Here is a 24,128-nt window from a genome sequence, read left to right as displayed (position 1 = left end):
AAAAAAGAAAGAAAATGAAAGAAAACCAGAAAAGTCTCTTTTGTCTAGCAACTGCAGATGTTCCCAGAGCTGTTGTCATCTGCCCAGCACTCTCTGTGGCCTTAACCCTATGTCCAGCTGTACCCACTTTGCCTACCCTAACCTGGGAATAATCCAGCCTCTCATCTTGTCTGCAGGACTTCAGAGCTATTGAGCTCTACTGGGACAAAAGAAAATTAGTACCACACAGAGATGTGGTTTCCAACTCAGCCAGCTCTTTGCCAGTCCTTTTATTCACACCTAGCCAGACACTAATGCCATTCCCAATGGTGGCTTGTTTCCTGTTTGTCTAGCTCTCCTCAAATTGTCCACCCCACTGCTGTCTTTATCTCCAATGACCTTAACTTCTACTGTCCTGGGACAATGAAGCGTATCAGGTTCTCAGCTCCTCTCTTTTTTGTTTCTAAAAGGATCCACATGGCATTTCTAAGATGAATCCTCCTAGGCGCCCCTGCCCCCTTGACTCTTCCAGGATCCAGGACAATAAATTACCTTCTTTCTCTGATTTTCTAATCCTTCCTTTGTGTCTGTTTCCTTTCCTCTACCCGGTACACATAATTCTTTCCTATTCTAGGCAGGTGCTCTAACCTTCACTTTCTCTTCCCTGGCAGCTCCCATCCTGCACTTTATAAACAAACTTCTTGAAAGTAGCCTACATACTGTGCCTCCATTTCCTCAGTTTCTTTTATTCCCCACCAAGTGTAGGTTCTACCCCCATCATTCCACCAAAGTGGCCCTTGCTAAGGTCACCAGCAGCTTCTTAATTGTCAAATTATTAAATGAAATCTTCACTGATGTACCTCTGATATGTGATCAGTTTCTATAACTATCCTCCCCCCTTTTTATTGTTTATTTCTTTTGAGGGAGAGAGAGAGAGAGAGAGCAGGAAAGGTGCAGAGAGAGAGAGGGAGAGGGAGAATCCATATTGTTAGCACAGAGCCCAAAGTGGGGCTTGATTCCACCAACTGTGAGATCATGACCTGAGCCGAAATCAAGAGTCAGGCCGTTAATGGAGCCACCAAGGCACATGTATAACTCCTCCTTAAATCTCTGTGGTTTCTTTGGCATTTCTTGTCCCCTGATGCTTTCTACTGCCTCCTCTGACCTCTCTTCATCTAACCAATCCTTCAATACTCGTGATATTGACCCGTCCTTGACCCAGCTTCTCAACCTTTCTACCTTGGCTTCCTTCCATGAGCTTTTTAGTGACAAGGGGTTTGGGCCAGTGGCTGCCCAGCAGAGTTCTGTAGAGCTAGATACCATCAGTCTCTTTGATTTCTAACACATAGCCTTGACACAGAGGAGTAAATTTCTAATAATGGAAATTCGCCATTGAACCTTTGGTGGATTGGATGAGGTAAGTCTTCTAAGTGTCTGATATTCAACTATAGGAGGCCATCCCCTTCCCTGCTCAAGGACTCAACCAACATGGGGGACATAAGAGCTGTCACTCCTGAAGGCTGTATGCCCACAGGGCTGCTTCATGTTACGGTCCAGACTCTTCTATGTTGACACATGTAGCTGTAATTCATTCATCTTCATTGCTCTGTGTTATTCCACCATGTGGATATACTGCTATATCTATTCTCCTGATGAACATTAAGATTATTCCTAGCTTTTTATATTCCCACAATGCCCTGTAACACTCTCATATGGGTGCCCTGTACATATGTGCAGAATTTCTCTAGTATGTGCGTATCTTGGATTTTACTAGTGGATGGGATGCGAAGTTGCTTTCCAAAGGTTGTACCAATGTGCACTCCTACTGGTTTGCATAATAGTCCCCAACATTTTAAACCAAAGGTAAAGGTGAAAGCTCCACCTTGACTTTTCCTTGCTCCCAGGCATCTCCCTGCTGCTAGAACATTCCACATGGTTATGTGGGTACCACACCAGACCCTACTGTCTGCTTTCCATCTTTGCCTGGGCCCTCAGTGCTGTTGGGCTGTCTTCTTGCTTAAGCCCTGCTGGGAGAAGTCCCCATGCTCCACACTGAAGCTATTTCCAACTTTTTCAGGATTAGAACTTTCTCTTATGAGTGCCTGTTGCCAGAGCTAGCTTTGTAATTTGTAGGAAGTGGGGCCCCTTGCTTAAAAAGCAGGAATTGTCTTTTTCTTCTTCTCCTCCTCCTCCTCCTTCTCCTTTTCCTTCTTGTCTTGACCTGTAGTGGTGTTTTTATTTTTTTAATTTTTAATTTTTTAAAGTTTATTTATTTATTTTGAGAGAGAGAGAATGAGTGAGTACAAGGGAGGGGCAGAGAGAGAGGGAGGGAGAGAGAAAGAGAATCCCAAGCAGGCTCCTCACTGAGAGTGAGGAGCCTGATGTGGGGCTCAAACCCACGAACCGCGAGATCATGACCTGAGCCGAAATCAAAAGTCGGATGCCCAACCAACTGAGCCACCTAGGTGCCCCATGTAGCAGTGTTTTTAATTCGTTGTTTAATGTTGCACTTCCTCAGGCACAAGGGTGACTCACAGTTGCATATGTAGACCCTCACAGTGCCTAGGCCCTTGCCCTGTGATGCGGCACACACACCCAACCATGATCCTCCCTTCCAGGGCTGGTGCGGCCACTGGGTGGGGACAGTGGGCAGACAGCAGAGAACCTGTCCCAGGAAGGGTGGCCACAGGGGAATCAAGGTGCCCTCCCATTGGTGCATGCTCTCTTGTCCCATTGGACTTCGTTTACAAAGCATGAGCTCAAAAATAAAATTATTAAGGACTTTGAGGTAGCCACTATAGAGTATTAAATCCTGAGTGGAGACCCAAGCACAACTGCACTGTCGCTTATCCATGAAGCCAGCCCTACGTGCCACACCCCTCAGACCCAGCTGCCAAGATCTGCTTGCCTGCCATATTCTGGACTCACTGTGAGTGTGTTGAATTTTATTGGCACAGGCATCATGGTTTTTGCAAAAAGATCCCCAAATTGTCAAGTTTGGAGTTTGCATTCTTCCTTTTGCCCCAACGGCTTCGGTCACTTAACTTAATTCTTCTCTTGTATTTCTTTGTTTTAATAATGTAACAGTATTTTTATTCACTAAGTTTAAGTCTTCAAGTACCAAAATAATGTTTAAAATTATTTGGGTGTAACTGGATTGCTCAGTCAGCTAAGCATCCAACTCTTGATTTTGGCTGAGGTCATGATCTCACAGTTCATGGGATTGAGCCCTGCATCGGGCTCTGTGCTGGCAGCATGGGGCCTGCTTGGTATTCTCTCCCCCCCTCTCTCTGCCTACCCCCACCTCAAAATAAATAAATAAATCTTAAAAAATAAATTAAAAAAACTATTTGATGGAAAAGCATGGAAACTCCCTCTAGAGACTAAGCCAGCTACAGCTCTATTTGGCTAATACAATGTGTGGCTCTTTGTCTAATCTTGTGAAATACAAAGTCGACATGATAATCACCAGTAAAAGTAAGGCAATTTTGATTAACACAACTATACTCCACCAGAAATAATAATCAGGCATGATGAGAAATAGTGTAAAAGCTAGTTTTGCAATATTTCTAAACAAATTTGTTTTTAAAATTGTAAGACTATTTTCTCAACAAATATTGAGAATAGAAATATTAATTTCATATTCTGTTCATATGAGTATAAGGCATTCTCAACGTGATTTAAAATTGGATTTGGGGCAGAATAGAAAATTTGAAGAGTTATTTGGGCAGGGTGCCTGGGTGGCTCAGTCGGTTAAACATCGGACTCTTGATCTCAGGTCAGGACATGATCTCACAGTTTGTGAGTTGAGCCCCATGTCAATCTCTGCTGGGATTCTGTCTCTCCTTCTCTTTGCCCCTCCCCTGCTTGTTCTCTCTCTCTCAATAAAAAAAATTAAACTTAAAAAAAAGTTATTTGGGCTAACAGTTTTTTGCTATTCCTGTCTACTGAAATTTTCCAAAATACTGGGGTCTTTATGGCTACCAGTAGAGTTTGCTTAAAAAAAAAATGTAAAGGAAGCAACTGGGAACACCCACATGTTTGTTTATACATAACGTAGCCACGCATTTTTATAGTCATTTCTTGACTGATTCACCCAGAATCTGGGGGTCAGGTTCTGAATTTGTCTTATGATAAAGCAGCAGAGCCGCAACTCGCCCTGCCTGAGGGAAGGTGGCTGTGAGGTTAGAAGAAAAGCAAGGAGGGAAATTACATTTCTATGACACTTGTTTAACACATCTCCTTATTTAATGCTCACAACCGAGCCACTTGCAGGTGGAGAAACTGAGGCACAGAGCAGGGCAGTCACTCAGTCGAGGCCCCAGTGTGGAGAAGCCCTAGAGGCTGTCAGTTCAAACTACTGTCTCCCTCAAGAACAGCAGGGAGTCTGGCAGTGCTGAGCCCAGTGGTCTGGGGGCAGAAACAGTGTTCTCTGAGTCTGGTTCTCCTTTCTCTGTTCTCCTTTCAGCTAGCTTAGGGCCACACGGCTAGAATTGGCTGCTTCCAGAGGAAGGCCCCTGAGTGCTCTGTGCTGGCTGAGCCTTCCACAACCCACAGAGGTTTAGAGGAAGTTCAGTTTCTCGGATGGGGGGAGGTGAATGGCCCAGACAGCCTTTACCCAGAGCTCAGCCTGTGCAGAGCAAGCCATGCTCAGTGGGCGGGATTGCCCCAGGTAGCCTGACACAGGGCAGAAGGCTTTTACAAATCCGGAACTGAGGCCAGGAGAGAAGTGATCTGTCCAGGATCCTGCAGTAAACTGGCAGAGCCTGGCTCAGCGCTAGGCCGCTCTCCGTCTTCACCTTGGTTAGCCTGTGCCATGCAGCTGCAGGTGGTTGTGGATGGCACTTGTAGGACTGGTGGGTGCTGGTATCGCCTTGTCATTCTCACTTATTAGGAGCCTTGGAGCCACATTCTCCTTGGGAGTTGATGACATGTTTCTGAAATCAAATTAACTCTTTGATATCTGAGATCCTGGAATCTGGAATCGTTACATGTCTCATGTCTTGTCCCAACTCTGCTCCGGATTTTGGGTGACGAACAGATGGGAGCAGTTAATCTGAAATTCCTCAGGGCAAGATTTGCTAACTGTATCTTTGTGACCTGCAGGAAGTAAGGAAATCTTCTGAAGTGCTATACCCACAGTGTGCCATGCCCCGGGGAGAATGTAGCTCAGGCTGTAAGGTGAGCAAGGTAGCACTCTATTCAGAGCACCCAACAGGCTTCTTTACCCCAAGTGTGGAGCTGTCTTGGTCACTGTGGCTCTTCTTCCTGCTGGCCTGTCCCATCTGTCTTCTTTGCTTTGCTCGACATTTAGGGGCCAGCAGTATAACTCTGAGATGCCTTGGGACAAGAGCACAGAAAGCCCAAATGAGAAAGATGCCCAACTTGATAGTTGTCCCCAGCTGAGTTCCCTGCAGTCTCTTAGGTTCCTGGCCTCAAGCCCCACTTAGTGACTCTTGACACCTCTCACCTCAGCTCCTGGGGTCTCCAGGAGGCTTCCCAAATTCAGTCATGAGTGCCCCCCAACTCTGTCTCTTGAATCTTGAGGTAGACCTGCCTCCACCCCATGCCTGTTCAGGTATCCTTGGTCCCCTCCCCATTCAGCTCCTGAGTGACCCCTAATTTCGTAACAAAAGTCCCTGTACTTTACTCTCTTCCCTAGAGCCACACCGTCATTGATCTTTCTTAACCAACTCCCATCACCTAGAGTTAAGAAAGCCTTGTGGGGCACAACCAGCTACTTTGATAGTTTGGCAAGTGAGTGTGGGGTGGGAGTCAGAGCTGCATCAGATAGGAGCCATAATAGCAGGAGGATGAGGAGGGTGGGTGAACTGGTGCTATGCTACCCAGGAGGCAGGCCATGGAAGTCCAAGTCTGATGTGTAGTTCACAAGGCAAGCTCTAATTGGGCACAGGCCAAGAAGGCCAAAGTCTAGGGAAGGGGGATGGGAGGCAAGTGGTGAGTGAAAAGCAGAGCCTGGAGGCCAGTTGCAGCAATTAAGGGTTTCTGGTTCTCGTGCATCTCAGCAGAAAATGTGTGGGAGATGTAGCCATGGTCTATAGTCCTGACTATCGTGTGCTGCTTGCATTGTCAGGCCCACCTTCTGAACTTCTCTGCTCACTTGTGTACTCCTCACTACATCCCTGAAAGCCCAACCTTTGCTCCCAGCCCACATTGCTGGACCTCTGGCCCAAGGCTAGTACAGGAGCTGCCCTGCTAAGGCCAAGAGCGGTACATCAAGCCTTCAGGAGAAGCTCTGGTGGGGGCCCTCACTCTCTTTAGACTCCTTGGCACCCAGCCAGCCTTGGCCACTTGCTAAATCCTACCAGAATTCACACTCACTCACTCACTCACTCACAGATATACTCCCCATACACATCTCTTTGCTTTTGGCTGAGGTGTCGACGGCTTCTTCCTGTATCTGGCCTTGCCCTATCCTGTCCTGAGTTCTTTCTCCCTTCACTCAGGGATGGGATTTTGGAGTTCTACCTGGGCTGCTTCTGGTATCCAACCTGGTCAGCCCTGTTCTTGCTTCATGACCTCTCAGGGCTAATGTTACAGGGCTGAGGCTGTGAGAACCATGAGGGCAGGGGCCTCATCCATCTGAATGAGGCTGAATCCACAGTAACATCACATAGTAAGGGCCCAGTAAATATTTGATCAGGGGCCTGAGTTCCTAATCAGGTCAGGTCCCTGATGCCCCCTCCACCCTGTGCTGCATAGATGTAGATCTGTGTGTGGTACACATTAAAGGCCAGGTACTGGGGCACTGAGACAGATAGCAGAGCCCTGTGTCCTTCCACACATGACTACAGTTGGCTTTAGTGCCCTCTTGTTCACACCCTTATTTCTCTGAATGCCAGCAGGGACCAAAGCTCCCCTGGGAAGACCGTATTCTGTTACAACACAAATGGGAAACGTGCTGTGCCAATGTGAGCCCTGGACAAGTGCTTGGTGAGAAGAGAGGCCTTCTAGTTTTGCCTTGCCTATTGGGATGGCCATTCTGGGCACATGATTTTAATTAAAATTCATCAGACTTTGCCTGGTTATCTGGCCAGGTGGTGAGTTGTTAGCTAGTGTCTCTTGGGTGAGAGATCTAGAAAGCAAGCTTTCCCCACCATTCGGATGGCTGAGCTCAGTCAGGAATGTGTGGGAGGATGGGGAGTGATCCCAGGTTCTGAGCCTACAGAGACAGTGAGCTGAGGAGAGAACATGGATGTGGGCCTGAGCCAGAGAACAGAGCAAAGCCTGTGGCATCCACAAAGGTCACTGGCGCACTGATAGTGACCCAGAGAGAAAGCTCAGACTGTCTGCCATGCACAGCCCCTTGTCCCTGCAGCCAGGCCCTTGTCACAATCAAGGTGAACTTCCTAAGGAAATGGAACCACATTAGAACCCAGCGGGGAGAGGATGACTGTCACTGGAAGAGTCACCCTGCTTTTCAGGCATGCCTGAAAATCTACCTGTAGGCAGTTTCTGGAAACCAGATCATTTTGTGGATGCTGGTGATAGAGTGTGTGATTTAAAGGAACACCCAGAACGTCTGTCCATCAGGTGTCTAATTCCTTTGTCATTGTAACTTTGTGATATAATAAGAAATAGATATTTGGTCTTTGTCACTGGTTCCTAGCACAGAGCTTCTCAAATCCTTGCAGCTTCCTGAGTGATAGAGGTGAGAGGGGTATTTTTTGTTACTCCTATAAGCCCTTGCAACCATATCTGAATTTATGTTGATGAGATGGTTCTTGGGGAATGGGGGTTGGTTTCCAGAGGAACCAGCATGTGATTAGAGCCTTGGAAACTTCAGTCCCTGCCCTGCACCCTCCCCCATCTCTGGGGAGGAGAAAGCGGCTGGGGATTGACTTAAACATCAACAACCAATGATTAAATCAATTTGTGCCTTTCCAAAGGAGCCTCCATAAAATCTGTGAATGAAGGGAGGATCAGAGAGCTTCTGGGTTGGTGAACACACTGAGGCGCTTAGGAGAGTGGTGCACCCAGAGAGGGCATGGGACCTCCATACCCTTTCCCCAGACCTTGCTCTATGCAACTTTTCCATTTGGCTTTTCCCAAGTTGTGACCTTTATAATACACTGGGAACAGTGAAGTGTTTCCCTGAGTTCTGTGAACCATGTAGCAAATTATTGAACCTGAAAAGGGGCTCATGGGAACCTTTGATTTATAGCCAAGTTGGACAGAAGTGTGGGTTACCTGGGCACCCACTACTTTCAGTTGGCATCTGAAGTATATGCAATCTTGTGAGCCTGAGCCCTTAACCTGCAGGGTCTGCACTAACTCTGGGTAGTTAGTGTCAGAATTGCCTAAGGTGAGGGGAAAACCCACACATTTGGTATCAGAAGTGTTGTGAGTAGAGGAAACAGTTTTTCCTTTAGTCATGTGAGTAGTAACCCTAACACGTAAGTCCATTTTAGGGTTGGATTTTTTTTAGAAACATTTTTTTTATGTTTATTTATTTTTGAGAGAGAGAGACAGAGCACGAGCAGGGGAGGGGCAGAGAGAGGGGGACATAGAATCCAAAGCAGGCTCCAGGCTCTGAACTGTCAGCACAGAGCCTGACATGGGGTTCAAACCCATGGACCGCGAGATCATGACCTGAGCCGAAGTTGGATGCTTAACCAACTGAGCCACTCAGGTGCCCCTGGTTGGATATTTATGAATCCAGCTTTCTTTTAGTAAGACTCATGCTATCAAGGAAAACACACAGAGGTTGAGGGCAGGTCACACATGTTGGCAGGACTGCCAACAGGGTGGAGGATTGCATTCTTAGCCTAGTTGAATGCCATAGAAATTAACTCCCTCGTATAGCGTCAAGTGTTTAGCCCTCAGGAGTCAGTACCTCAAGAGACTTCAATCAGGTCAGCGTAGGAAAGATTGGAATCCAGGTTTAGCCAGTTGCTGCAGGAGCACCTTGCACATAGCTTTGGCTTTCTGGCTCCAGAATTTGACGAGTCACTGTAGGTTATATAATGACCATCTTGTCTGACAGCCCCAACCTGAAGGGTAAGCCTGGGTAGTTCAGTTCCTTCAAGAGCCAAGCATGGCTCAGCACCTCCCCTCTTCCTTATCCAGCTCTGCAGCAATGTTGGGACTATTTCCAGAGTCAGTTGTTGCACATTCCACAAATAAGGCAGGAGTGACAGTGGCGTACATGTCCCATGGTTGGGTAGATTCCTCCAGGAGCCAAATGTAATCACCACTGGCCTTCTGCTGCTGCCCAAGGAGTCTCCTCCATCATATGATGTCACCCTCTTCCTCTACAGGAGGCTTGACACAGAAGATACAGCCCTTTCCCTTGAGAACCCTAGAACAAGTGAGAGAGGTATGGATGAGTAGGTGAAGAAGAGTGACTGGTCTCCACCAAGGGGCCAAGTGTGGACACCTTCTTCCCCCTCTTTTGAACAGTTTTATTGAAACATAACTTATGTACAGTAAACTGCATATATTTAAAGCATACAATTTGATGAGTTTGACATGTGTCTATCCCTGTGAAACCATTACCACAGTCAAGACAAGGAATGTATTCATCACTCATTTTCCTGTGCCCCTTTGAAATCCTTCATCCCTGTCCTTCCTGTCCCACTTAGCCAACCACTGATCTGCTATCAGCCACTGTAGATCAGTTTACATTTTCTAGAATTGTATATATGTGGAATCATAGTAGGTGCACTTTGTCTGCCTTATTTCATAGCTTCATTATTTTAGTGTTCATCCATGTCATTACATGTATAAATAGTTTCTTTTTATTGCTGTGTAGTGGTCTATTGTGTGGATATACCACAGTTTGTTTATCCATATCCAATTGTGGATGGACAATTGAGTTGTTTCTGGTTTCGGGCTACCACAAATATAACTTCTATGAATGTTCATATACAAGTGTTTGAGTGAATGTGTGTTTTTATTTTTCTTGGGTAATTACCTAGGAGTGGAATGGCTGCGTCATATGGTGTATGTACATTTTAAATTTTTAAAAAACTGCCAAACTGGGGCAACTGGGTGGATTAGTCAGTCAGGCATCTGAATCTTGGTTTCAGCTCAGATCATGATGTCCCAGTTCGTGGGTTTGAGCCCCATGTCGTGTTCCGAGCTGACAGTGTAGAGCCTGCTGGGGATTTTCTCTCTCTCTCTCTCTCTTTCAAAATAAATAAATAAACGTAAAAACCTGCCAAACTGTTTTCCAAAGTGGTTGAATCATTTAATATTTTTACCAGCAATTTCTATGAGAGTTATAGTTGGCCCATATCCTTGACAACACTTGGTATGATAAGTCTTTTTAATTTTAGCCATTTTAGTGGGTGTGTAGTAGTATCTCATTATGCTTTTAATTTACATATCCCTAATAACTATGATGTTGAGCATCTTTCCATGTGTTTACTTGCCATTTATATATTTTCTCTGATAAAGTGTTAAAGTGTTTCTTCAAATTTTTCCCACTTTTAAAGTTGGGGTGTTCATATTAATATAATATATAAAATAATTATAATTTATATTATATTATATGTTATGATACATTAAAATATGTTACATATAATATATAATGTTACATATTATATAAAATTATATATATTATAAATATTTATAAACTATCCACCAAAAGGCTTGTATTTCAAATATATATTCAAATATGTTATATTTCCCCCTTGGAGTTTATTGACAAGTTCCATGATGAAGTGGCACAAGGTAACAACTATGTTGAAATATCAATGAAAAGACTAATGTTTATATTTGTTTATAGATGGATGTATGCTTTGCAAATATTTTCTCCTAGTCTTTGGCTTACCTTTTCATTTTTGTAGCAGTGTATTTTGAAGTACAAAAGTTTAAAATCTCGGTGAAGATTTTTAGATCAATATATTGATTTTTATCTTTTTTTTAATGTTTATTTATTTTTGAGACAGAGAGAGACAGAGCATGAACGGGGGGAGGGTCAGAGAGAGAGGGAGACACAGAATCTGAAACAGGCTCCAGGCTCTGAGCTCTCAGCACACAGCCCGACGCAGGGCTCGAACTCACAGACCGCGAGATCATGACCTGAGCCGAAGTCGGATGCTTAACCAACTGAGCCACCCAGGCGCCCCTTGATTTTTATCTTTTAAAGCCTGTGCTATTGTGTACTGTGTAGGAAATCTTTGCCAAATCCAAGGCCATCAAGAATTTCTCCTATATTTTCTTCTAGTCATTTTGTAGTTTTTGTTCTTACCTTTAAGTCAGTGATCCATTTTAATTTTTGTATCTGATGTGAGGTAAGAATCTAGGTTCATTTTCTTTCAAGATTCCTAGTGCTCTGGGTCAGTACTGTCTTCTCCCCACCACACCTCCATCTCTACCTCTTCATGAAGCCACCATCCTGTTCCAGTCTCTGATGTCTCATAAACTATTCAACCTCTGACTTCTTGCTGGACACTCAAGCACTTGATGGGGATCGTGCTTTGGATGCTCTGGTGTTTCCCTCTGGCATTGGTCATGGAGGCAAAGACCAGACGACATCCTTTTGAGGCCATTCCGCGCTTGATGGTCATGTGGTTCTGGTAATAATTTGCCTTCCCTGACATCTGTTTCCTGTAGTGACAGCCAAAGGATCTGGAACTCCCCAGTGGGAGAGACAACCACTCTTAGGGTTCTAAAAACCAACTGGAATCTCAACCTGCCTGACATCCTTGTTGGCACTTGCAACAACCCATGTGTATGGAAGGGAGGCAGTCTTTCTGAGTGGGACCAGCTGTTGTTGTTATCATCATACCAGGAGTGAGCAAACTGAGGTTTCATAAGATTCAGTGACCTGTCCAAGATCATTCAACTGGCTCATCACATAGTGCCTTAATCCCTGGGTCCACAAAGGACCCAGGCTCCCAGGCCAGCAGTTTCCACTCTATAAATGTGGCAAGTTGCATGTGGGATTTTCCTGCCAAAAGGACAAACTAGTCCCGTGTTCTTTTATGGTTTCAAAGAAAAGGAACTTCAATGGGTGAAAGGTTTTAAAGAGCATACTTAAGGTCTTGGGTGTAAGTTGAAGAACTAGGTTTGGGAGAGGCTGGTTTTCCCTTTGTGAGATGGATCTGGGCTTTATTTTTTCTTCTGCCCTTTGTTGGGTTCAGAAAGGAAGTGCTCCTGTAGGGTTCAGGGCTCAGCACATAGCACTGAGACTGTGGAGGAAAGAAAGTAGGGGCTACCTGATGTATATTCCCTTCAGTCCTGCACTCATCAGGCCCTCCACAATGCCTCACTGTCCCCATGAAGACCCAATCTCAGCCTGATGTCATCAGCCTGGCCCATTTCCAACCTCAGCTTCTTTTACCTGGCTCTTTCATCTAGCCTCCGTCCACCCAGACAGGCTGGTGGCCTCAGGGACATCCATACCCTTTACCTGGTGTGCACTTTTCTCATCCCTCAGTTTTGTGTACACGAGTACCCCCTGCACTTGGTCCCTCATGAGCCAGCTTGCATTTCAGTTTCTGTCAGCTGGTTGGGCCTGCTCCTGCCTTGGCACCCTCAGATGTACTAACCCTGTGTCCAAGGCTCAGTCTTGCAGAACCTCTTCCCCTGTGGCCTGAAACTGGTAATTAGGCCTCATCCCATTTCCTTGTTCATAGCTTTTCCATGGGACTTATCTCTCCACCTAGATTGTCAGCTCCTTCTGGACACGGACAGGTCTGTACCTTCCTCATTGCATCATAGCCCCTCAGCACCTGGTGTCATCCACACAGCACCGTATCTATATGGATTGCTTCAATTGGGTCTGAGTCTTGGCGGAATGGTGGGAGGTTTGCAGTGTATAGTTTTGTTATGAATTCTGGAAAGGAATTCTAAAACTCTGTGTGATGGTACAGAGATGCATACCACTGTCCAGGCTGGAGACTTGGGGTTAATAGAAGCCAGCGTTCACCTCTGAAGGCGAGAGGGGTAAGAAGGTCCACATAAGACAACTCCTAAATTCAGAACCAGCCTTTAGACCACCCAGGAGTGCCCATGCCCACAGAAACTTCCCTGTTGCTTCACACACAAGGAGAGCATGTGGCTGGGAGGGTTACACAGCACAGGCATGAATGCTGTACATGCCAAGATCCAGGAGAATGTGCCCTGGTCTCCCAAGCTGTGCTTGGGAAGGGGGAAGTTGTTAGATGGGCACAGAGTTTCAGCTTTGTAAGATGTAAAGAAGTTTGGAGATGAATGCTGGTGATGGTTATGTAACAGTGTGAATGTACTTTTAATGCCATGGAACTGGACACTTAAAAATGGCTAAGATGGGGGTGCCTGGGTGGCTCAGTCGATTAAGCGTCCAACTTTGGCTCAGGTTAGTGAGTTCAGGCTCCCACGTCCGACTCTGCTGACAGCTCGGAGCCTGGAACCTTCTTCAGATTCTGTCTCCCTCTGTCTCTCTGCCCGTCTCCTACTTGTGCTGTCTCTCTCTCTTAAAATCAATATTAAAAAATTTTTTTTAAATGGCTAAGATGGTAAATTTTATGTTATGTGTATTTTACCACAACTGAAAAAAAAACAAAACAGAACAACAACAACAACCTTGAAAGCTAGCTAGCTTAATGCTTAAGGGCATGGGACCTCTGAGTCAGACAAACAAAGCCAGGTTTGCTGCTTTTATAGTTGGGCAACCTTGGGCAAGTTAGTTCATTTCTCAAAGCCTCAGTTTCCTCATCAATGAAACTGGGATGATGTTAACACCAACTTGTGGAGTAGCTTTGAGGAGTGAATGGAGGTATTGCTGCACCAGGCAGTTGTTAATGCGGTGTCTGAGTCTCTTGCCTCAGGGAGCCCAGCACTGCTGGGGGTTGTGGGAGAGGGCACCGGAAGGGGTAGGCTGTGAAGCCTGGTAGCATTCAGATGTCTAAAGTGGACAAGTAGTGTGGGGGCTGTGTCAGGAGGCAGTGGGGGTCCCCTGGGGAGGGAGGGTGACTTTCCGTAGCCGTGCGGAGCAGGGAACAAAACCCGGCTCCATTACACACACACACACACACACACACACACACACACACACACACACACACACTGCGATGTTGAATCCTTTATCCTATTTTGTGCTTTTTATTCTTCTTATCTTTTTTGTGTTTCTCTTATGGACTGATTTTTTTTTTTTTAGTATTATTACTGTCTTTTTTTCTCCTCTACTAATTAGAAGTTACACATTGTGTTTCTTTTTCTTTTTCCTTTTAGTGGTTACCTTGAAATTACCACATGTATACTTACAAGGCCTAAAGTTAGCTAGTTACTTTACCTTCCTCTTTGGTAGTGCAGAACTTTAAAGCATCTTAACTCTGTTTTCCCCTTCATTATATGTTTTGTGCTTTAATTCTGTCTTGTTTTGCTATAACCTCACAAGACCTTGTAATTATCATTATAGTATAAGCCAACATTTGTTTAGTTTTACACACATATTTACTACTTTTTTGGCTCTTCACGTCTTCTTATATCTCAGATCTTCCATCTGGGATCATTTTCTTTCTGCCCAACATACATTCTTTACAATATCCTTTAATGAGAGTTCTCCGGTTACACATGCTCTCAGTTTTTGTTTGTCTGAAAATGTGTTTGCCTTGTGGTCATTCATGGAAGATGTTTTCCCTGGTTGAAGAATTCTGGGTTGTCTGGTCCCTTCCACCCCCAGCTTCTACTGTTGCCATTGACAAATGAGATGTTGGTATAAGGTACGCTACTTTTTCTTTGCTATTCTCTCTCTCTTTCTCTGTCACTGTCTCTGTCTCTTATGTTTGTGTTCTGCAATTTACTATATGTGTTTCTTTATTTTCCTCTTCCTTTTTAAAATCCTGCTTGAATTTTCTTGGTATTCTTATCTCTGAATGGCATCTCTTATCAGTTCAGAAAAATTCTAAGCCAGTATCTCTTCAAGAATTGCCTCTCTCCAGGGGCGCCTGGGTGGCTCAGTTGGTTAAGCTTCTGACTTCCACTCAGGTCATGATCTCCTGACCTGTGAGTTCGAGCCCTGCATCCGGCTCTGTGCTGATGGCTCATAGCCTGGATCCTGCTTTGGATTCTGTATCTCCCTCTCTCTCTGCCCCTTCCCTGCTCACACTCTGTCTCTCTCTCTCAAAAATAAATAAACATTTTTAAAAAATTAAAAAAAAAAAGAATCGCCTCTCCAGTCTCTCTCTCCTTCTAGAGGAGAATCTTAGGCCATTCTTTTCCATGTCTCTGAGCCCTTCCTCTGTATTTTTTTCTTTTTTTAAATGCAAATGTTTATAGCAACATGCTTCTTAATAGCCAAAAAGTAGAAACAACCCAAATGTCCATCAACAGATGAATGGACAAATAAAAATGGCATATCCACACAATGCAACATTACCCAGCCATTGAAGGAATGAAGTATGGCTACAGCTACAACAGGGATCAACTCTGAAAACTTTATGCCAAGTGAAAGAAACCAGACACAAAAGGCCACTTATTGTATGACTCCATTTATATGAAATATCCAGAATAGGCAAGTCCACAGAGACAATAGACCCGCAGGGTCTGGGGGTAGGAGAGAATGGGGAGTGATTATTAATGGTATAGAGTTTCTTTTTCAGGTAATGAAAATATTCTAAAATTAGGTAGTGGTGGTGGTTGCATAACTTTGTTAATACACTAAAGACTACTAAATTATATATTTTATTTATTTAATTTTTTTTAAATGTTTATTTATTTTTGAGAGAGAGAGATGGAGTGCAAGTGTGAAAGGGGCAGAGAGAGAGGGAGACACAGAATCCGAAGCAGGCTCCAGGCTCTGAGCTGTCAGCATAGAGATACGGGGCTCCAACCCATGAACCGTGAGATCATGACCTGAGCCAAAGTCAGACACTTAACCAACTGAGCCACCCAGGTGCCTCTAAATTGTACATTTTAAAGGGATGAATTTTGCAGTATGTGGATTCCATATTTTCTGTCTTTTGGTCTCTCTCTGCTCATTCCTCTTGCTTTCTTTCTCATCCATCTGCCAGTTTGCAAATGGCCCCTTTAGCTAAATCTAATCTTCCACTGCATTTTAAAATTACAGTTATAGTATTTTCGTTTCTGGAAGTTCTGTTTGCTTCTTTCTCAGATCTGTTAGGTCATTCTTTATAATTTCCTATTTTTTGCAGATATTTCCAAACTTGTCCTCTATTTCGTTAAACATATTAAGTATGGTTGGTTTATAGTCTGTGCTTGGCAATCCTGTCATTTGAAGGTGTAGGTTCATGTGGGCTATGTGCTGTCTCTTCTAGTTCTTGTTCATTGTTTCCTCGTGTGCTTGGTTATTTCTAGCTTGTGTACCACTGAGTATATTGGAAAATTTATTAGTGGGTATTTGTTGAGGCTTAGGATGAAGATACCTTCCCCCAGGTAGGATTTACACATCCTTCTGCCAGGTGCCCCACAGTATTAGCAGTGCAGGAGTACTTTGAACTAAATTCATGACTTTGGGTTTTTTGAACCATCCCATTGATGTGAATTTGGGCTGCTACTCTGTGTGAAGGTCAGCTGATGGTGTAACTTCTCAGTAACAGCCCCTTCCCCTTCTTTTTCATTCCCTGGGTACCAGTTTTAGGGTACCAGTTTAATCTGGGAGTGTCTTTTGGTAGATTCCTTACTTGGGTCAGGTCCTGAGTTTTGACATTTATCCACATTGCCCCTCAAGGCCATTAAAACTGAGATTCAGATATGCCTCTATTAGCAAGAGCCAGAAGGACTTCAGTTTTCCTTACTTCTCTAGGTTTTTGCCTCTCCTTCCATTTTGACCATATTCTTTTTTCTTTCTCCAGTTCTTCATTGTTCTCAAGAAGGCATTTTTCATGTTTCAGCCAGCATTTTTTGTTATTTTCAGCAACTATATTTCCTAAAACAGAAGTTGGCAGATCTTCTCATGCTATTTGACCTTACATAAGTCACTTCACTTCTCAGGAGAGGCGCCTGACCAGCAGCTCTAGTGCTGGGGAGCATGAAGAGCCTCTCAGGAAGTCTGGACCATGGCCTCAGTAGTATCTCTGGAAGTCCATTAGGCCTATTAGGGTATTAGACTGCAGATGGTTTGGGGTGCCTTGGCTTGCGAGCTGAACTTCTGGGAAAATCACTCCCCCTGGGTTTAGAAGGCTACTGGTGAGTGTCCCTTCCCAGAGGAACCGGCTTCCTGGGGCCAGGAGGCCAGGAGTGTCCATCCCCATCATGGGAAGCTGCAACAAGAGACTCCCCTGGGGGCTAAGCAGGCTCTTCCTAGAGTCACTTCTGACCTTTCTTCCCACTCCATTACAGCCCCCCACCTGGCCACCCCTGCCAGCCCAGCTCACCACAGTTCTCCTGACACCAGAGGGTTTTGTGTTTCCAAGGTCACAGACACTGTTTTCTGTGGATAACGTTTTCTTCTTCTTCTTTTTTTTTTTTATAATTCTTTTTAATGTTTATTTATTTTTGAGAGACAGAGAGAGAGACAGAGCTTGAGCAGGGGAGTGGCAGAGAGAGAGGGAGACACAGAGCCTGAAGCAGTCGTCAGGCTCCGAGCTGCCTGCACAGAGTCTGATGTGGGGCTTGAACCCACGAACAGTGAGATCGTGACCCAAGCTGAAGTCATACGCTTAACTGACTGAGCCACCCAGAAGCCCCAATAAATTTTCTTCTTAATAAGAACTCCCAAAAGGGGCACCTGGGTGGCTCATTTGGTTGAGCATATAACTCTTCATTTTGGCTCAAGTTGTGATCCCAGGGTCATGGAATCAAACCCCATCGAGCCCTATGTCAGGCTCTGTGCTGAGTGTGGAGCCTGCTTAAGACTCTCTCTCTGTCTGTCTGTCTCCCTCTCCCTCTCCCTCAGCCCCTCTCCCCCACTCGCATGCACTCTCTCTCTCTAAAAAAAAAAATAATAATAATAAAAATTAGGAAAAATAAGAGCTACCAAAACTCAGATGACACTGCAGTATCCTGTCCCTTCAGACCATTTGGTGTTGGTTAGGGAACCCCCTGTCCTTTCCTGAGCTTAGCCTCAGTCATTCCTGTCCCTATGGCCCTTATATCAGTTCCCTGGGAGGTGAGGTCTGGACATGTCCACTCTGACAATGTGTATTGCACGGTCCCTGCCTGGAGAGACCTTTCTAGATTTCCATCGGGTGGGGTAGGCAGCAGTTTGGAAATCATTGCGCTGGCTATAGAGCAGCCCAGGTCTGGAAGAAAGAGCAGTTCTATGATCCAAAATCATTATAGACTACATTGTATAAAGCAACCACTTTCTTATCAAATGCGGCACTTTATGCCGTTTTACTCATATGAATGTATAAAATAGACAGCTCTTTAAATAAGCTCAAACAGCTAAAAAAAAAAAAAAAAAAAAAAAAAAAAAAAGGTGCATGCCCTTACAAAATAGAATATGAGATTCAAATGCAGATAAAATACATCAATTAAGGAGCCCTAGTCAGTCCCTGGACTGCTGCAGTTTATACCCTTTAGAGAAAACAACTGTTCTCCAAAGGTTCAGCTACATCCTAATTATCCAGTGGGGAATCGGTGTGTCTTTGGAAGAAAACATTAACAAGGGCTTTTAGCATTAGCTATCTCCAAGAAATTCCCTGCAGAGACAGAGGGAGGAGAATTAGGCCAGTGCCAGACTCAGGCGCACATTCTTGTATCAAGAGGCCAATATTACTGCATCTTTTTTTTTTTTTTTTTTAATTTGGGGAATTTCTCTGGAATTCTTTGAATAGCAAAGTTTGTACTTCTTTTAAGGCACATCTTATCTCATATCTTAAGACATTTCTCTCGGATTTGCTAATCTTGTTTTCTTGGCCTGGGCTTCCCTTTCACCCTTTATCTGTCTGGCAAACCTCTTTTTATTACTCAGAGACTGTTGAAACAGCCCCTCCCCACAAAGCCTTCCCTGACCCTTGACACTCCCGGTAGAAAGACCAGCTCATCTAATTCTGCTGGAGAGTGAGATATGAATGATAATGACATAATCCAGATGCTGTTCCCACTTTGCTCCCACTACACCTGCTCTGGAACATCTTTGATCAGTTCATAGAGCACTCTGAATTGTGTTGTGTGGCCACTGTGCTGTGAGCCCTTTGCCCTTGCCCTCACTTTCGACATCCCTAAGCACTCTCACTGGACCTGGCTCTCAGGCTGAGGGTCAGTGAGTGTCTGAGTGCTGGCTGCAAGCCTCTATCTGGTAAGGTATTCATCTCTCTTCTTTGAGATACCTAGCACAGTGCTCCACATGCAGCAGGAACCTAAGAACATTTGTGGATTGAAAGAAAAGAAGTGAATTACAGATGCTTTGCCATCGAAGATGCTGAGGTGCCGAGAGTCTTAGCAACTTTTCTAAGCTAGAGTGTGTGGGCTTAAGAATGAGTTTGTAGGATCTCACTTTGGGATGCCAGCTTGACAAATTTTCAAACAATGTGACATTAGAAGGCCCATCTCCAAGAGAGGTGCCACAAGATACCTTCTAAGAGAGGCTGACCTTTAATGAGCCTTTTGGTGGGAAGCCACTTACTTAACCAGCTGGGATGGGACCCAAGAGCAACAAGGTCATGGCTGGTTCTGCTCAAGAGTAAATAATGGGATCGGCCCCGGTGGTATCACTTGTATTTTGAAAGAAGAATTTCACTTATGATTATCTGCCTGTGGCATCAGAAAATAGTTTGATGATCATTGGACAAATGATGCATTTCTGACTTGGGCCCAGGCTTGTTACCCCGGGGCAGTGCCTCTGGCTCTTGGCTGTCCCTCCTCCTGAGTATGCTCCAGTGGTGCAGGGACTTTCAGCCCCTAGCACATACATATGTCTCTAGTTACCAATCTAGATGCTTGTGGAAATACCCATCATTGCTGGGTATTTATTCTCCCAGATTTGATCCCGAAGACTGATTTCCTCTGGGCTGACTGTACTAGGCCCTGGCACTGTTCCCTGATTGATCAGGAAGAATGGGAGTTCTCTTCCACCTGTGTAGCCCAGCTCCTAATAGGTTACAGCTGAATGGGAATGCCAAGGCTGCAGGGCTAAATGGAGAAAGGGTTGCCCCCACACAGTCATCCAGTCAGAAGGCTGCGTAGGACCCCCGAACACATGGAGGAAGAGGTGGCCAGGACTGCTGGGCAGTTACTCAAGTCATCAGGGCTCATGGGGTTCCTTTTGCAGTGTTTCTCTCTCTTACTGTATCCAGGAGTCACTGAGGGGCCTGCCGCCCATTCCACCCCTTGGAGCTGTTAGCTGCAGATGGAGTCTCTGATGCCATTTTTCACCAGGCCTGGGGAATGCAGGCAAACAAACAGTTGTTGGAATTTCCTGATGAGCCTTGGAGCAGAGTCCTCAGCTCCTTGTGTGGGGAATAAGGGGGCCCACCTTACCCAACCCCACCCACCTGAGGCTCTGGCTGAGTCCTAATAGTATAATCTCTTCTCTTTCTAGGGAAGCAGTCTGCCTCTCCTTGGAGGCTGTGCCTTCTGCTCTTCCTGGTTCTTCCCACCTCTTAGCTCCTGTTCTTCTGAATCTCTCATGCCCCACCCCATGCTGACCCACCCCACTTTCCTGGGCATATTAAATTCACTGAATAAAGCCTCACGGATGCCCATGGGCCTGGCACAGACAAGACAGGGATGTATGTGATGCTGTCGCTAGCCTCAAGGAGCCCATAGTCTGCTGGGATGAACGGATGCTAACAGCAAATTGTGTACTTGGACTGTGGAGTACAGAGGAAGTTGCTGTTCACAGTGACCTGCTAGGGCTGGGAAGGCTTCTGTGGAGAGGGCACTACTGAGCAGGGCCTTGACAATGGAGTAGGAGTTTTCTGGGTGGTTGAGGCAGGAGACAGCCCTGCTGGCAGAGGGCACAGCGCGCACAAGTGTAGAATAGCATGGTACATTCAGGGAGCCACAACTGATTCATTGCCACACAAGAGAGATACAAGAGATGAGTCTGGAAAGGGTGACCAGGCTGCTAGAAAGGACTTGCAGACTGAGCTGGGTGCTCCTTATATCCTGAGGGCAACAGAAGACCACAATGGGGATACAGGGAGACTCTGCCCTTTCCTCTTCTTCTTTTTAAATAGCTTTATTGTTATAATTAATGTATATAAACTTTATTAAGTTATATATTATATATATAAACTGAACATACTTCAAGTATACAATATGGTGAGTTTTAACACATGTGTCCACCTGTAATACCATAACCACAATCAACATAATGAGTATATCCATCACTCCCAAAAGTTTCCTCATGTCCCTTTGTCATCCCTCCCTCCCATCCCCACTATCTGTAGTCAACCACCCATCTGTTGCCCTATCACTGTAGATTAGTTGGCATTGTCTGAAATTTACATAAATGAACTCATCTAGTATGTAATATTTTTATTTGTTCTTCTTATCAGTCAGCATAATTGTTTTGAGATTCATCCATATTGTGTATATTAACAGTTAATTTATTTTCATTGCTAAGTAGTATTCTATTGCATGAATGATACAACAATTTGGCTATCTCTTTACCTATCAATGGACATTTGGGTTGTTTCCACTTTCAGGCTACTACAAATTAAGTTGCTATGGATATTTGTGTACAAGTGTTTGTGTGAATATGTGCTTTTATTTCTCTTGGGTAAATCTCTAGGAATGAAATGGTCATGTCATATGACAGATGTATGGGTTTTTTTTTCATATTTTTCTTTCATTTTTCTACCTGAGTACTTCTACCTTTGAAAACCTCCATGTTGTGTGTGTGTGCATGCACATGCACACATTTATTTATTTTATTTTATTTTATTTTATTTTATTTTATTTTATTTTATTTTATTTTATTTTATTTCATTTTATTTTTTAAATTTACATCCAAATTAGTTAGAATATAGTGCAACAATGATTTCAGGAGTAGATTCCTCAGTGCCCCTTACCCATTTAGCCCATCCCCCCTCCCACAACCCCTCCAGTAACCCTCTCTTTGTTCTCCATATTTAAGAGTCTCTTCTGTTTTGTCCCCCACCCTGTTTTTATATTATTTTTGTTTCCCTTCCCTTATGTTCATCTGTTTTGTCTCTTAAAGTTCTCATATGAGTGAATTCATATGATATTTGTCTTTCTCTGACTAATTTCACTTAGCATAATACCCTCTAGTTCCATCCATGTAGTTGCAAATAGCAAGATTTCATTCTTTTTGATTGCCGAGTAATACTCCATTGTATATATGTAACCACATTTTCTTTATCCATTCATCCATTGATGGACATTTGGGCTCTTTCCATACTTTGGCTATTGTTGATAATGCTGCTATAAACATTGGGGTGCATGTGTCCCTTCGAAACAGCACACCTGCATCCCTTGGATAAATACCTAGTAGTGCAATTGCTGGGTCGTAGGGTAGTTCTATTTTTAGTTTTTTGAGGAATCTCCATACTGTTTTCCAGAGTGGCTGCACCAGCTTGTATTCCCATGACAGATATATGTTTAACTTTTATTTTACTTAAATTTTTAAAAAATGTTTATTTATTTTTGAGAGACAGAGACAGAGCGTGAGCAGGGGAGGGGCAGAGAGGGAGACAAAGAATCTGAAGCAGGGTCCAGGCTCCGAGGTGTCCGCACAGAGCCCATTGTGGGGCTCAAACCCACAGAACTGTGAGATCATGATCTGAGCTGAAGTCAGCGCTCAACCAACTGAGCCACCCAGGTGCCCCATGTTTAACTTTTAAAGAAATTGCCAAACTGTGTTTTATATTCCCATACATATCTTTTTCTGACTGCCTACAGACTGCAGGATGAACCTTCAGGACTGAGTCTCCTTTGGATTTGCCCAGCTAGTGACTACAACTGAAGCCCTGAGACATGTACTCCTTGGGACCAGGAAAGGTAAGAAGGGCATCCTGAAAATCCTTCCTGAAGATGATAAGACTTGGCATCATTTCGAGAGGCTTATTTGTCATTGATACTGCCCCAGGAGCTGGGGGAATTGAGTGGCACCTGAGGATAATGAACTAAGGACACCTCTGGCTCAGAACTTGAGAAAATCCCTCTGGACCCAAAGAGGCCACAAGCCCACAGATTAAAGCCCAAATTCTACAGAAATGAATTTTTGTGTAAATAAATGATTTTAGCTTATGTTGGATTGGGGCCCCAACCACTTGTGGGAGTGGCCATGGTCTCTGGGTCAGAGCCCTGTTCTAGGGAGGTGGCATCCCAGCCACACTGTTCTAGGAAGAGCCATAAAACTGAGGGTTCCAGAGCTCTGCAGACCTCCCAGGTGAAGGTTGCTAATCTAGGTACATTCCCCACAGATATGAGCTGTGGAGCAGTATCAAAGAGTAGAGAGCAAGACCAAGTCTGTGTCCTTCTGGCCACTGCTGGGGCCTGGCTTTTTTGGATGCTAATGTCTGTAGGGTGTGAGCCCTGCCAGAGTTTTGAGTGTGCTGTTCATTCATTCACATTCATTAGTGCCTCTTTGGAAGCAGAGATGACTCAGGCAAGTTGGGGTCAGGTTGTGAAATCTTCCAGTCTCTGCCAGACTTTTGGATGGATTTTATGGAAGGGGCATAACCTGGTGATTATATCAGGCTTACGTTTTAGAAAGGGGCCCTGGCAGCCAGTGTGGAGGATGGATTTGAGTGTGGCAGACCTCAGGTAGGGAGGTCATTAGGAAGAGGTAAGGGAAGATCTGAGTAGGCAGTGGCGGTGGGAGGACAAGGAACTTGGGACCAATGTGTGGTTGAGAAAGAGAAGAGTCAACACCACCTCACGGCTGTTAGCTCTCTTCTCTCATGACTTTAGTGACATTGCTGTCTCCCAGTTCCCACCAACCACGGACTGCATGAATAATAAATAAGCAGAGGGATGTTTGGAAGGATAGCGTGATGGCTGTGTGGCTCAGGAGTGAGCCAAGACATACATCTCTCCACACATGTTTCCATCACCTCCTGCCTGAGCAGCCATCCTTCAGTGAGGTGAAGATGGGGACTTCAGGTGTCCTCCTGGTCCAGCAGGATGTCACTGACTCATGGCTGACAGCTGTCAGCATAGACTGACTCCTGGAGGCTCAGTTAGTCACCTGGGAAACAAGGGCACTGCAGTCCCTTCTTGTCCTAGATTCCTAAATTAGTGAAGGAGTCCCTGGAACCAAAGCTTTAAACCTCTAGGAAGGAAAGACCTCAGTTTCTCATGAAAACCCCATCCTTGGGGGT

At 44.7% G+C, this 24,128-nt stretch overlaps 1 long non-coding RNA gene across 2 annotated transcripts in view; it reads left to right on the top strand.

Moving 5' to 3' along the window:
* Positions 1 to 24,128, top strand: part of LOC113604333 (uncharacterized) — a 61,510-nt gene that overhangs the window by 15,629 nt on the left and 21,753 nt on the right. The window contains exons 4-5 of one of the 2 annotated variants that reach the window (XR_008293892.1): positions 5,642 to 5,736; positions 22,705 to 23,023. This is a non-coding gene — a long non-coding RNA (uncharacterized LOC113604333). Of the gene's footprint in view, positions 1 to 5,641; positions 5,737 to 22,704; positions 23,031 to 24,128 lie in introns of those variants that run through there. The other variant, XR_008293891.1, reaches the window with a different exon arrangement.

Source organism: Acinonyx jubatus, chromosome E2, assembly GCF_027475565.1.
Source record: "Acinonyx jubatus isolate Ajub_Pintada_27869175 chromosome E2, VMU_Ajub_asm_v1.0, whole genome shotgun sequence".
In the NCBI taxonomy this organism is placed as follows: Eukaryota; Metazoa; Chordata; class Mammalia; order Carnivora; family Felidae; genus Acinonyx; species Acinonyx jubatus.
The sequence above is the reverse complement of the archived record's forward strand: the minus strand, read 5'-3'. Positions and strand labels throughout refer to the sequence as shown.